The sequence below is a fragment of the Capra hircus genome, chromosome 2 (assembly GCF_001704415.2).
Source record: "Capra hircus breed San Clemente chromosome 2, ASM170441v1, whole genome shotgun sequence".
Taxonomy (NCBI): Eukaryota; Metazoa; Chordata; class Mammalia; order Artiodactyla; family Bovidae; genus Capra; species Capra hircus.
The window spans coordinates 39,550,331-39,563,289 of NC_030809.1; positions in this window are offsets into that span (position 1 = coordinate 39,550,331).

Below are 12,959 nucleotides of genomic sequence, written 5' to 3' on the forward strand. Positions count from 1 at the left end.
TATACAAGCAGGGTTTAGAAAGGCAGAGGAACCAGAGATCAAATTACCAACATCCATAGGATCATAGAAAAAGCAAGAGAATCCCAGAAAAACATCTACTTCTGCTTCATTGACTACACTATATCCTTTGACTGTGTAGATCACAACAAACTGCAGAAAATTCTTAAAGAGATGGGAATACCAGAAGACCTTACATGCTTCCTGAGAAACCTGTATGCAGGTCCAAAAGCAACAGTTAGAACCAGACATGGAATAACAGACTGGTTCAAAATTGGGAAAGGAGTACGTCAAGGCTGTGTATTGTCACCCTGCTTATTTAACTTCTATGCAGAGTTCAGTTCAGTTCAGTCGCTCAGTCATCTCCAGCTCTTTGCGACCCCATGAACCTCAGCACGCCAGGCCTCCCTGTCCATTACCAACTCCCAGAGTCCACCCAAACCCATGTCCATTGAGTCAGTGATGCCATCCAACCATCTCATCCTCTGTCATCCCCTTCTCCTCCTGCCCTCAATCTTTCCCAGCATCAGGGTTTTTTCAAATGAGTCAGCTCTTTGCATCAGATGGCCAAAGTATTGGGGTTTCAGCTTCAACATCAGTCCTACCAATGAACACCCAGGACTGATCTCCTTTAGGATGGACTGGCTGGATCTCCTTGCAGTCCAAGGGACGCTCAAGAGTCTTCTCCAACACCACAGTTCAAAGCTACATCATGCAAAATGCCAGCCTGGAGGAAGCACAAGCTGGAATCAAGATTGCCGGGAGAAATATCAATAACCTCAGATATGCAGATGACACCACCCTTATGGCAGAAAGCAAAGAGGAACTAAAGAGCCTCTTGATGAAGGTGAAAGAAGAGTGAAAAAGCTCGCTTAAAATTCAGCGTTCAAAAAACTAAGATCATGGCATCCAGTTCCATCACTTCATGGCAAATAGATGGGAGAAAAGTGGAAACAGTGGCAGATTTTATATTCTTGGGCTACACCGCAGACACTGACTGCAGTCATGAAATTAAAAGACACTTGCTCCTTGGAAGAAAAGCTATGACCAACCTAGATGGCATATTAAAAAGCAGAGACATTACTTTGCCAACAAAGGTCCATATAGTCAAAGCTGTGGATTTTCCAGTAGTAACGTATGGATGGGAGAGTAAGACCATAAAGAAGGCTGATCATTGAAGAACTGATACTTTCAAATTGTGGTTATGGAGAAGACTCCTTTGGACAGCAAGAAGTTCAAAGCAGTTGATCCTAAAGGAAATCAGTTCTAAATATTCATTGGAAGGACTGATGCTGCAACTGAAGCTCCAAAACTTTGGCTACCTGATGTGAAGAGCTGACTCATTGGAAATGATACTGATGCTGGGAAAGATTGAGGGCAGGAGAAGTGGGCAATGGGGTAAGCTAGCCCTTCTAGCATTTTTGTGTCTCACTTTTCTAATTTGTAAGAATGGAAGTAATAATATGTTTCACTTCATAGGAATTAAATGTAGTTTAATGCAGTTTTTAGTCCTAAATCTCGCACTCCGAATGGCGTGCACAAGCACTGGAGTCCTTAAATTTCATTTGCATATGAACCACCTGTGGGGTGGGTCTAGGAATCTGCCTTTTATCAGTTGTCCCAAGTAATTCGATTGCAGGTGATCCTCAACCTACTATTGATACTTTGAAAACACTAATATACAAGGTCCAGATACTCAGTAATAGCTAAGGAACACTTACATATAAGTACTTACTGTATAGCAGTTATTTCCCAGGATGAAAGGTGAGGGAGGTAGGGAAGCAAGATGCGGAAGAAAAAGCCAACTCAGCTGGCCCCTTGAAGTGTCCCAGAGCTTGGATCATACTTCTGAGTTTCTCCCACCTGTGCCGGGAGCCAGCGTGAGGAACTCCGCCCATGGCAAAGGTCATGAGGAACGAGGCTTGGCATACGCAAAGGCGTGATCAAGCCTCAGGAAACCCCCTGTTCCCGAGCATCTACCCCAAAACCAGAGTCTGTTTTATGCTCTCACATACACCTCTGACTTTACGGGGGGCTCTCCTCCATAACCATTTCTCTCAGAGAAGGAGTTAACTTGCAGCTCCAAGTCAATAAAAATTCTTGGGCGTGACAAGAGTGTTTCAGCTTACGGACTCCTCTGAAGTTTATCTAGCCCACCTGTATAGGTTCTTCCGGCCACATGTGATTGTTTACAGCCTCCCAATCTGAGAGGCACGAGATGTTTTAGACTTCTAAAGGCAAATTATTTGGGGGAGTTAGAAATTATTAGTATAGTGGGTTGGTTAGGAATTATATTGGGGAAGGGTTTTTCATTTGTTGTGTCAATAATTGCTGCTAATTCCCTGCTCTGGGTGGGACAAGGATGTTTCAGGTCAAACCTCTCTGCTGACAGACTAGCTTGTGTGACAGGATTATCCATACTCCTGCCACATGATTGTTTACTACCTCTTAACCATAAACAGCACAGAGAGCTTTGAGTATTTTGAGAGTCTTAATTAGCATAGGGCTTTTTCTTCTTGTTGAGTCAATGATTGCCGCCAGGCCTCCATATCCTTAGGCACCTGGGAATATATTAATCAATGTATTTGGAATATAGAAAAGGAAATACAGTAGTTTTTGATGTTAGCAATACTAGACTTTTTGAGTTAATGGATTTTCTCTTTTGTAATAGATCACTGTGCTTTGTTATAAATCACTGTGTCCTTGCTGTGTAAAAATGTAACTTTATCATATCTTAAGACTAAATAGATCTTAAGGGGAGCATTGGTAAAAGGATTTTCATTTGTTGGGCTGATGTTTGCTGCTAAATCTCCATGTTCCCTACCCTTATAATGAATATAACTAACTTATAGGAGAAATAAGTATTAACCTTTAAGCATATAGGAGGAATAAGTATTAACCTTGAAGATTAATCACGTTAACCTTGGGTTAAATAAATTCCTTTCTTGATTGTAACTCACTACACCCTCATCCTATAGGAATGTAACTTCATTTGGAGGGTGGTGCCTGGGTTAAGAAAAAACACCCTTGGAAGAAATAAGTTTTTTGGTTATCAGAAAGAAAGGATCATAAAAAAAAAAAAAATTCTAAAGACAAAAGCAAACAACATTACCTAATGTATAGCACATGGAACTCTTCTCAATGTTATGTGGCAGCCTGGCTAGGAAGGGAGGTTGGGGGAGAATGGATACATGTATATGTATGGCTGAGTCCCTTTTCTGTTCACCTGAAACTATCACAACATTGTTAATTGGCTACACCACAATCCAAAATAAAGTTTTTAAAAAGCTGAAAAAAAAAAAAAAAAGAAAAAAAGCAAATTAAACATAAAAAAAAAAAAAAGTCAGTAAGTCTCACTCATGGCCAGAAGATGATGTAATATTCCTAAGACCTTTTTTATACATTTATGTGAAGCACCTGATTTTGATAAAGGTCAGGACTACTGACTCCCGCGTGACTCTATATTCATCCCTATGTGTAACAAAAGGTATATAAACAAACCCAAAAATAAAGAAATCGGATCAGTTTCTGGAAAGACTGATTCCCCCATGTCACTTCTTTCTTGCTCCCGTTTTTCTGGCTGAATTCCTATCTGGAGCATGGATGCTATTCCACGTAATCCAAGTTATTCAGCCTCTTTTTCTCCACTAATCTTCCTACTACACTATTCATTTCTAATCTCTCTATATCTGTGATTAAATATGTATTTTTCCAAAGACGCCGACTCCGTCCCCACCTTCGAATCACCCTAGATCCACCGGGGCTGGACCCCGGCACACCTGGAGGTTAAGGATCTGGGGGCTGGTATTCCCTTTGTCTCTGGTCATGGGGCAAAGGAGCCATAAAACTCTCAGGGCCTTGGGACTCTATGGGATGGTGAACAGCAATCTTCAGAAGGCATCAGGGCCAGCATTAATTAGTTCAAAGCCTGCAGAAGCTGGAAGGTAAGCACATGAGCTGGAAAGAGGGCTGAGGGGATCTCGACAGAGTATGCCTTGTTGGTACAGTAGGGACAGTAAAAGTGTCCCCCTTGTATGTTGTGAGGTTAAAATGATATGATGCCTGTAAACACTTTAGTATAGGGTCTGACACATATAAGTGCTCACCAAGTGTCTGCAGTTATCATCACCATCATTACCACCACAGTCATTAGGTTCTATAGATTTGATAATACTCACTCAGTCGCATCCAACTCTTTGCAACACTATGGGCTGTAGCCCACCCAGCTCCTCTGTCTATGAGATTTTCGAGGCAAGAATACTGGAGTGGGTTGCCATTTCCTTCTCTAGAGGATCTTCCCAGCCCAGGGACCAAACCTGTGTCTCCTGCATTGGCAGGCGGATTCTTTACCACTGTGCTACCTGGGAAACTCTAACAGATATAAATGCGGTGCAAATGCCGTGAAGTAATCATGTTCCACAGAAAGGAAGAATGACATACGAGAGGAACAAGGGGGGATTCGAGTTGATTGAAGCATGAGAGACCCAAAGAAGTAAGAGAGAAAGAAGGTAGTTGGATGGTAAAGCCAGATCTGGGAGGGAAACAGCATCAATCGTCAGACCTTGGTGGGGACGGGAGTGATATCCTTAGAAGGCTCAGGACCAGCATCTAGAATCTGAATTCCAAATCAAAAATGGTTTTAAAAAACAAAAGGAGAGCAATAGAAAAAGCAAAACTATTTCAAATCTACATAAACTAAAATCAGTAAAGGCAGGACTCCCTTGTGGTCCAATAGTTAAGACTCAGCCTTCCAAAGCAGGGGCCATGGGTTTGATGCCTGGTCAGGGAACTAAGATCCCACATACCATAGGGCAACTAAGCCTGAATGCCACAACAAAAGATGGAAGGAATAAAGATCCTGCATGCCATAACTAAGACCTGACATAGTCAAATAAATAAATAAATATTTTTTTAAAAGACAATAAAAGAGAAGCGTTACTACAAAACACTAACCCATAAAAAGGAATGCATTGACTCAGTTCCAATGAGGTGGATGAACCTAGAGTGAATATACAGAGCGAAGTCGGAAAAAGGAAGATAAACATCGTATATTAACACATACACATGGAATCTAGAAACATGGTACTGATTAATCTATCTGGAGGGCAGCAATAGAGATGCAGACATAGAGAACAGATCTGTGGACACAGGAGGGGAAGGACAGGGTGGGACAAAGTGAGAGAGCAGCGCTGAACCATATGCATTACCACATGCAAAATTAGATAGCCAATGGAAATTTCTGTATGGTGCAGGGAGCTCAAATCAAGTGATCTCTGACAACAAAGGGGGGTAGATAGGGTGGAAGTTGGGAGGGTGGGGACATATATAGACCCATAGCTGATTCATGTCGATATATGGCAGAAACCAACATGATATTGTAAAGTGAAGCTGAAAGGGAAAGTTACTCAGTCGTGTCCAACTCTTTGGGACCCTATGGACTGTAGCCCACCAGGCTCCCCTGTCCCTGGAATTCTCCAGGCAAGAAGACTGGAGTGGGTTGCCATTCCCTTCTCCAGGAGATCTTCCCGACCCAGGGATTGAACCCAGGTCTCCTGCACTGCAGGCAGATCCTTTACCCTTTGAGCCACCAGCGAAGCCCATGAGCCAGTTAAAAATATGTAAATTAAAAACCACTAGCACTACGGCTTCTTCCACAAGCCATGTGACCCCATTCTCCCCCAAGAGGTCTCAGCTACCCAGCCACTCAGACCTCTGAACTGGAAAAGCTAGTCTTATAAGAATCAACACAAGCTATTAAAAACCTTTCCATGCTCACTGGCACTCCTCCTCTCATTACCTTTTATCAAAACTATTCCAATAACTTCTTAATTTATTAAATAACTTATTTTTACCTCCGCTTTTCCAGCTTTCTTTAAAAAGCATTTTTTTTCCCCTCTGAAAACAAAACTGGAATATTGAATACACTATTTTAGGATAGGGATTGTTTCCGTTAGGATTAATTGCTAAGGTTATTTGAAGAAATTTTAAAAAGAAAGAGGAAGGGGAGAGGAAGCAAACAGAGAGACGCCAGTGACGAGAGGACTCTGGCTCAGGACGTGGTGTAGCATTTATGGAGGTAAGAAGTGGTGAGATTCTGAAGACAGAAACAACAAAAACTCTTGCTAGATTCAACTTGGAGGTGAGAGAGAAATTTGGTTTGAGCAACTGGAAGAATGGAGTTGCCTTCAACCCGGACAGGAAGAACTGCAGGGGAGCAGGTCTTTGGAGGAAAATCAGGCATCCCATTTTGGGCAAGACAAGTTTGAGGTGTTAGTGAGCATTCAAGTGGAGTCATTAACCAGGTTACTGATTATATTAGCCTGGAGTTCAGGAGAGAAGCTGGGCTGGAGATGCACGTTTGCAAGTCATCAGTGGGTAGACAGTATTGAAAGTCATAAATCTGAACACAGTGCCCAAGGGAGTGTGTGTAGATGCACAAGGTGAACCCTAGCTTTAAGGGCATGAAGCAAAGAATGAAAGTATAGGTCAGGAAAAGCTAACTTCTGTAACAAACACCACCAACAGTTTAGTGACTTACACAATTAAATTTTATCTTTCACTTAAAAAATTATAAATTTTTAAACAAAAAAAAGGGTTTTTTATTTATTTTAAACATAATGACTTTTTAGCTAGTTCTTCAGACGAGATACATCCAGAAACATTAAAGTCAGTAGGAACAATGCCAACATTTTTAGAGAAATGGAATTCAATTGTTTTATATCACTTTTAACTTTTTGCCCATTGTACTAGAAAGCACTACCTACAAGTTCATTGAGAAAATTTGGAAAATCATAATGAAGACTTAAAAATACCAGGGTGCATATGCACCCACATTTAGATTTATTAACAGATTACGGACTTCAACGCTGTAGGAAGTAGAGCTACAGAGGCCCTGGTGCACAGGTGCCTAGATGTATTTTCTTTAGGTGACAGCGCCACCCAGTGCTCACTGGAAGGAAGGCCCATATCGTTCAAAAGCCTTTCCCTGACTTCACAAATGGTATGAGATTGTTGTGCACCTTTTAAATACACTGAGTTAAGCCACGAAGGCAAGGTAAACTTATAACTTAGCTAAAGATCTTATTAAGTAAGTGTAAATTGTACTCAAATAGCAGTGTCTGAGAGTTTTGTGACATCGCATAAGCATACAGTAAGAGAAGGTGGTTTCCTAAGAGAAAACAGAATTGATAGATGATCTGTGTTTCCCTGAGCAGCTGTGGCCCTTCTCAGCAAGAAATCCAGCACTTGTCTGTGTCTTCTCACAGAGCCTATGTCTACTCCTCCATCTCTCAACATCCAACAGATCCACTTCTAATTTATGAAACTGTGAGTTCATGAGTAACAGATCGTGTGTGTCCAACTCTTTGCACCATAGACTGTAGCCCATTAGGTTCCTCTGTCCATGGGGTTCTCCAGGCAAGAATACTGGAGCAGGTTGCTGTTTGCTACTCCAGGGGATCTCCCTGGCTCAGAGATTGAACCTGTGTCTCCTGAGTCTTCTGCACTGGCAGGTGAAGTCTTTATTGCTGAGCCACCAGGGAAGCCCAAAATAGATCCTATAGCAGAGTTCAAATACTTCCTTCACTTCATCTTCAAGCTCAACACTTACTCGCTTATGATTTCGCAACCAACTCCTTTACATATTTTCTCTCGTACCATTGTATATGAATAGTTCTTTCACCAGAGCATTGATTAATCTCTTTTAGAAAAAAGGGGCAGCTATGCCAAATCTCACTGGCTGCCTCTCTGTTTCTCTCTCCCTCTCTCAGTGTCTACAGACATAGACAGTTATTCTTTTTTTAAATATTTGTTTATTTATTTATTTGGCTGCACTGAGTCTTAGTTGTGGCATGTGAGATCTTAGTTCCCTGTTGTTTAGTCATTAAGTCGTGTCCAACTCTTTGCAGCCCAGGGGCTACAGCACGCCAGGTTGCTTCCCTAACCAGGGAAATCACCTGAGCGCCCTACATTGGGAGCTTGGGAGTCTTAGCCACTGGACCACCAGTGAAGCCCGGATATATGATTATTCTTATCACACTGGTCTCACAATGTCTCAGACCAGTCTAGGTGTATTCAGAGACAATGGAGAGCTCCTTGTCCAGCTCCTCTGCCAGCCCTTGCAATTTAAAGCCACTCTCTTGGTTCTTTGGAACAACAACCAAGCTTTATGTCTGGAGGTTGTTTTGAGGAGTATCTTTTTCTTCCTGCCTGAAACCTCCCCCTCCCAGCCTGTGCTGGTCTCAAAGCTGGGAATTGCTAATTGTTGATAAAGCTTAAGAATATAGTTCCTGTTCTCAGACTCCTTGGGCTTTGTTGAAAGTTCCAGAAAAGCTCCACCAAACATTTCACACGGAAGGGTGAGTGAAAGTTGCTCAGTCAAGTCGGACTCTTTGTGACCCAGTGGACTATACAGTCCATGGAATTCTCCAGGCCAGAATACTGGAGTGGGTAGCCTTTCCCTTCTCCAAGAGATCTTCCCAGTCTGGAGACTGAACCCAGGTCTCCCGCATTGCAGGTCGATTCTTCACCAGCTGAGCCACCAGGGAAGGGTGGGGACACTGCGAATAAGCCCAAATCCTACCGGTTCCACTGCACTCCCACTTGGAAATGTCACCTCTCCCACTCACTTGGACTCTGTGGCCGCCTGCCTCACCTCCCAGGGTCCTGGCTTGGAAGGTAAGATAAATTCTATTTGACCTCATCATCTTTTCTTTCCTTGAAATCAGACTAGTCCATTCTAAGCTAAATCTTACCAGATTCTTCACCATGGTTTCCATGTCCTACAGCTCACTTCTTCTGCATCTTTTGTTCTTGAAAACTCTTCCTCTTAATATTTATTTAATCAGGCTCTATTAAAAATGTTTCTTTTCCCTCTCCACCATCCATTATAACCTCCATTCAATACTTCATGATACACAATTTTCACAGTATGCATTTAAGTAGCAGAAGGTAAAAGAATCTGCCTGCAATACTGAGACCTGGGTTTGATCCCTGGGTTAGGAAGATTCCCTGGAGGAGGGCATGGGAACCCACTCCAGTATTCTTGCCTGGAGAATCCCATGGACAGAGGAGCCTGGTGGGCTACAGTCCATAGGGTCACAAAGAGTCAGACACGACTGAAGAGACTTAGCACATAACCATCTAGCTGGTTTTCTGATGGAAGTATTGCTTCTGCATTTTCAAGTGCTAGTTTTGGGAATCAGACTTTGCTACTAACATTACCATGGACTAGTTGTGAGACATTAAGGAAGCACTTAACTGCTCAGCTGCAGTTTTTACAGCTGCCCAGTGGAGCTAATAATAGTAAAATGCTGTAAAATGCCTGATATATAGTAACTCATTAGATGCTAGCTATTATTGTTACATTTTGTTTATCTTTTTATTGTCCTGACTATAGTGTTTTGTACTTGTTGTGGAATTTTAAAAATTATCAAGAAACTCTAAGCTTGGCTAAAAATAATGTAATTATAAGTGTATATAAGGAAGCTATAGTACCTAGAATACAGGAAATAATATATCTAATGTTCTCCAAACTAGTCAAACAAATTTCTCATCTCTAGGCCATACATCATAAAGGTATCTTTACTAAGATGTCACACTTTTTAAAGAGAATACCAGAATTGTGAAGAATCTAAAAACCATTTTCTAAGAGTGAAGAACCTGGGACTGTTGAAACTGGAGAAGAACTAGTAAGTATTTTCAGGTATTTAAAAGGGTCCCATGTGAAAAAATAATCTAGATTAATTTTTTAAGAAGATGGAGGCAGTCTCTTAAGACTGAACCCTTAACCCACAGGATCTGATGCTGCCTACCTCTAGGTAGATAGTGTCAACATTGTGTTATATTGTACAACACCCAGCTGGTGTTGCAGAATTGCTTGATGGGAGGTTGAGGAGGAGGGAGGAAGCTCCATACATTTGGGGGACCAGAATACAAAGCTTTCAGGGTATTGTGTGTGGTATAAGGGAAAACAATTGTGTTTTTCTTTACATCTAAGAATGCTTTTCTAATAAAAGGAACCAGGGCTCCTAGGAGAAGTGATTAATTCCGAGGCAAGAACAGAGAAAATAAATATGAGTATGGAACATTTTGGGATACTAGAAAATAAGAAAATACTAAAAAATAAATAAATAACAGAGAGAGTCACAGGAGCCACCCTGACGGTGATCCTAATGACAAAAGCTGGAACCATTTAAACTGCTACATCTCAGCTTGATTTTGGCTAGTGAAGATTCACTGAAACTGCTACCCTACAGGGAGCTTTTTAACATGACCACATGGTGGGAAGCCGCCTTTTCACTGCCCGCTTTCCCCTTGGAGCTTTCAGTTTTAATATCTCCATTAACTCAGCAGCAAACCAAAAAATTCCCCATGAGGTATAATACACATTATTAAAATTTTAGAGATAAGATGTAATCGGCACTGTTCAGATAATTTTCCATTGATACTTTATGACACAGGAAATACTGAAATTCCTTAAGCATCTGGAGTACGTGTCCAGACATGAAAAGCTGACTAGTGTAATATAACTCCCACATCAGTGAACAGCGATCAAGCAGCTTCTGAAAGGACAACAGTGTCAGAAGGCTGTCCTGCTGCTTTGCCAATGGTTTTCTGCCATGTAGCCAATAATAACTGACAACACTGATAGCGTGTCTAGGGTGGCAAGCATGTGCCAATCACTTCACATCCATTTGCTTGTCCAATCTTTTTCACAGCCACCATATGAGACAGGTATTAGCAGTATCTGCGTTTAACAAGGATACAAGTTCAGAGCAGTTAAATGATTAATCTAGGGCCACATACACACAGAAGGAGCAAAGCCAGGATGTGAAGCCAGATTTCTCTGACTCAGAATCCTCAAAGTTTACCTACCTACCAACAAGCAGTGTGTTATCCTGCACACCGCCTCCATGCAGGATAAGGACATGCTTTGACAAAGGAAGGCTGAGGGGAGGGGATAAGAGGGGGCCAGAAATATGTACAGTCAACCCTCAGAATCTGCAGGGAATGGGTTGCAGGAGCCCCCAGGGATACCAGGAATCTCAGATACTCAAGTCTCTTTTATAAACGGCTGGTAGAGGGACTTCCCTGGCAGTCCTGTGGCTAAGACTCTGAGCTCCCAACACAGGGGGTCCAGGTTCAATCCCTGGTCAGGCAAATAGATCCTACATGTTGCAAGTAAAGATTTTGCATTCTGGAAATAAAGAATGCTGCAACTAAGACCAGATGCAGCCACATAAACAATTTCCTTTTTAAAATGATTGGTACAGTTGGCCAACTTCATCCTCTAGTTTGAGATCTGAAGATTCAACCAACTGTGGGTTGACGCTGGAGGCCCTGGACGGAACCTGTGGATGTAGATGGCCAACTGTATGTTTATCGAAGAAAAAAAAATCCACCTAGAAGTGGACTCAAACAGCCCAAACCTGTGTTAATCTAGGGGCAACTGTGCACTATTTCCTGGACATACCATTTCCAGCAATAATTTACTTGAAGGATGTAATCTCACCCAAAATGAGAAGAGGCAGAGAGAGAAACAGGAAAAGCACCCCACCTAGAGGACTGGAAACAGAGGAAAGAGGGATCTTTGCACCTAAAAAGTGAGAGCTGTTTGGGGACTTTTCAGGCCTGTAACTCTCATGAAACCAGACTGGATGCTCTAACTTCTGTCATTTCAGACACGTGTGCCAGCGAGACCATGAAGGAGAGTGTGACTGCAGGGTCCCTGGTGCCAACGGACATTCTTGCAACACATCTGTGGGCTCCATAGTGAGACAGAGCAGGACACTATGGTCCTTGCCCCCAATGTCCTCTGCCTGCCTTTTGTCTGTGGAAAATCTTTAGCCAAAGAATAAGTTTAGGGACTTCCCTAATAGTCCAGTGGTTAAGACTCCATCCTTCCAATGCAGGGGGCACAGGTTCAATCCCTGGTCAGGGAGCTAAGATCCCACATGCTGTGGGTGCAGCAGCAAAAAAAAGAAAAAGAAAAGAAAGAATTTAATCAGCAAAATGAGAAAATACAGAAACAAAGGGAATCAGTCCAACAAGACTGAATAATAATAAAGTCAGTAAACACAGTCGAGGGCTTTTAGTTCCTCCTCAAAGGCTGTAGATAATATTCTGAACCATATTCTGTGAGCTGTCTTAGAGATACTAAAACCCTCACCAGGTGGAAGAAGTTATCTGCCTGATGACCAGATTGTAGCCATGACATAAACGGCCACAGTTCTGAGAATTAGCCTCCAGGAAATGGGAACAAACTGACTCTGGAACCGAAGATTAATTGTACTTAAAATAATCAAGATAATGCTGGCCAGAATACCGCAGGACCAAATTCAAGATAACTGTCAGAAGTGAACTGTCAGAAACTGTGCTGGTTCTACATGTAGCCCCTCTCTTTGCCCAGTGATTGTCAGTGGTGGTGGAGTCGGCCTTTGGACAGGAATCTAACCCTCCACTCCCGTTCATGGCACCAGAAATAAACCAAGCTTTCCACCAAACTTGCTTCTTTATTGGCTTTTGAATGGTGAGCAGCCAAACTCCCACTTTCCATTACAGTAGTGGTTTGCCCTCCATGACAGTGCTGCCTTTATCTGGGGGGAATGGGTTTGATAAGCCACCACAGGTCTAGGGCACAACACCACAAGTCACTGGCAGGTGGTTAAACAAGGGGCCGGATGCCGTGATCTTCGTTTTCTGAACGTTGAGTTTTAAGCCAACTTTTTCACTCTCTTCTTTCACTTTCATCAAGAGGCTCTTTAGTTCTTCTTCACTTTCTGCCATAAGGGTAGTGTCATCTGCATATCTGAGATTATTGATATTTCTCCCAGCAATCTTGATTCCAGCTTGTGCTTCAAAAGCTGGATTCCAACCCGGCATTTCTCATGATGTACTCTGCATATAAGTTAAATAAGCAGGGTGACAATGTACAGCCTTGACATACTCCTTTCCCTATTTGA